The sequence below is a fragment of the Pundamilia nyererei genome, unplaced genomic scaffold (genome assembly GCF_000239375.1).
Source record: "Pundamilia nyererei isolate P.nyererei 1_Seehausen unplaced genomic scaffold, PunNye1.0 scaffold00608, whole genome shotgun sequence".
NCBI lineage: Eukaryota > Metazoa > Chordata > Actinopteri > Cichliformes > Cichlidae > Pundamilia > Pundamilia nyererei.
Window position 1 is genome coordinate 126,657 of NW_005188009.1, and position 2,389 is coordinate 129,045.

General features: G+C 39.6%; 1 pseudogene; it reads right to left on the minus strand.

Moving 5' to 3' along the window:
* Nucleotides 1-1,244: 1,244 nt before the first annotated feature.
* Nucleotides 1,245-2,389, minus strand: part of LOC102201519 (uncharacterized protein DDB_G0292642-like) — a 2,894-nt pseudogene continuing 1,749 nt past the window's right edge.

Below are 2,389 nucleotides of genomic sequence, written 5' to 3' on the forward strand. Positions count from 1 at the left end.
ACCACGGTCAGAAAAAAAAAAACGGGGCTGTGTATGAACGCCATCCATTTTCCTGAGTGAAATATCCGCATATTCTCTCCTCCGCTGTACTAAGGGTAACTTACTTGTACACATCAAATATATCAGTAATATTGGTAGGCCGCTAGCTAACACAGCTCCGCTTACTGCCTTGGAAAACATTCAAATAGTAGAACATGTTACGGATTCAAATATTGGGGATGGATACAAGAGGAAAAACCACAATAACAACACTGGTCCGGCCGGGTTGAGTCAAACGATGATTTTAATGATCACACGCGTGGGAGATGGACACTGTACGCAGACAGCATCAGATCTCAAAATGGTGGAGCATTGATCAAACTCTTATAGCCTCTAGTGGCCCCCACCTAACAAAAAAACCCAAAAAATCAAAAGCCTTTCTCTCACACGGCGCCTAAGCTACGACCTTGGCTCCCTGTTTATCTGCTCCTGCTGAGATGAGGCAGAAAACTCCAGTATGTTCTCTTCTAATCAGACAAATAAGGCGATGACTTTCTGCGAACAGTATTTCTTATAACTCAGCAGTATAATGCATCATAAAACAATATCATTCATTCACAATAAATCAGCAGTCTAATGTAATGCAAATCAGTTTAACAAATGTAATAGTTATCACCTTCTTCTAATTCAGGAGAATAATGCAAACTAAAACTACATAATAATTCACAATCTTTAATTAGGGGTCTAACATGGCATAAAATAATATTATAATCCCACAGTCTCCTTTTATTTCTTTCTAATCAAGCTGATATTTTGTTTAATGCTTATAATTTAGGAGCTGGTGATCCACTATATGCATGTTGAAACAAAACAGAAGAAATGCAGCACTTTTTATAAGTTCTTTATTTATTTCACATTGCGCTTAAACTACAGGCTAACATTTTGCCACACGAGTAGACCTGATGGGTGATGCTAAGATTTCATTTGTAACAGACTTGAGTGCTGATAAAGTTTATTCATATTTCATATTCACAGACATGTTTCAGTAAAAGATGCATGTATAATGATCTCTCTGCAGTTAGTGATTTTAACAGAACAATAACAGTCTCTTGTTGTGCAATTTAAAGTTCAGCCAGAAGGCTGACAAAATAAAGCTGTATCTTTTGGAGCTGAGTTACACAACATGATTTTTTTTTATATCAACAATTGTTAAAACCTTGACGGAAAATATAAAGATTCTCTTAAATTGTTCGTGTGTCTTGTTTTTATGTTTTCCTCCACACAGGGATGGAGGTCTGCCTTGGAGCGACCCCACTGGGGCAGATTTCATATGGTGAACTGGTCTGTGAACATTCACGCTTCAATTCCAGGCAGACAAAACAGAACTCCATCTTGCAGCGAGGACAGTTGATGTTTTTGCAGTATTCTGTGGTATGCTCCACCCTCATGCCACATGTAGGACAGAGTCTGATGGCGGGGCAGCTGGTGACGCCCTCCACCTCAGGCAGACTGATGGTTTTGCATGTCTGCATGAGTTGCAGGTCTTTGTTCTCACAGCCGTCATTGTCACAGCGGTCAGATCGAAGGCCTGCACCCTTCCACGGTTTCAGACACTGCCAGCAGAACTGGTAGGTCTTCTTCTGATCAGCTGTGCATACGACACACTGGACACACAGGTTGGACAGATCCTTCCTCTCCACATCTGTTTTACACTGTGAACACTGATGTGGGAAACAGTGTTTTAAAGAAAAGAAAGAGACCTCCAATTTAAACATTTTTATCAAAGCAAAATAAGCTGAAAGTCACTTACTTCCTGAACCTCGCAGTGGTCTGCAAGAGCCAGACGAGCCATGCTCTCTTCAAAGTGCTGCATTTCCTCCACAGTCAGATCAGCCAGTCTGCGCACCTCCTGGTACGACCACTCTTTATTACACTGCTTGGTGCCGTCCAGTAAAGCCGGACATCTGAATTTGTAATTCCCCTGAAAACAACAACAACAACAACAAAAGACTTGCATAATTAGAGAAATAACTAAATACATTTACTTAAAGTCCAAATCTGGAGTACTTCAGAGCTCTTATTTTCATTATAGTAATACTTTGTTACATTTATCTGATAAACCTCTAGTTATTTTCACAATAACATTTGGCAAACAGACAATGATAACCTTTATTCATGGAAATGAGTACCAGTAGCACCCTACTATTGAGCTTATAAAATAATATTTACAAAGCAGGGCCTTGACCTAAAAAGTAACATAGGGATGGGTATCGTTTAGGTTTTATCCGATACCGGTGCCAAACCAGTACTTAAAGAATGGAGAACACAAAATTGGTCCAAAAAACTCTCATGTTCAGCTGTTTTTTTTGTAAAAAGATAACAATGTTAGCCTTTTCTGCAGCTATGGGGC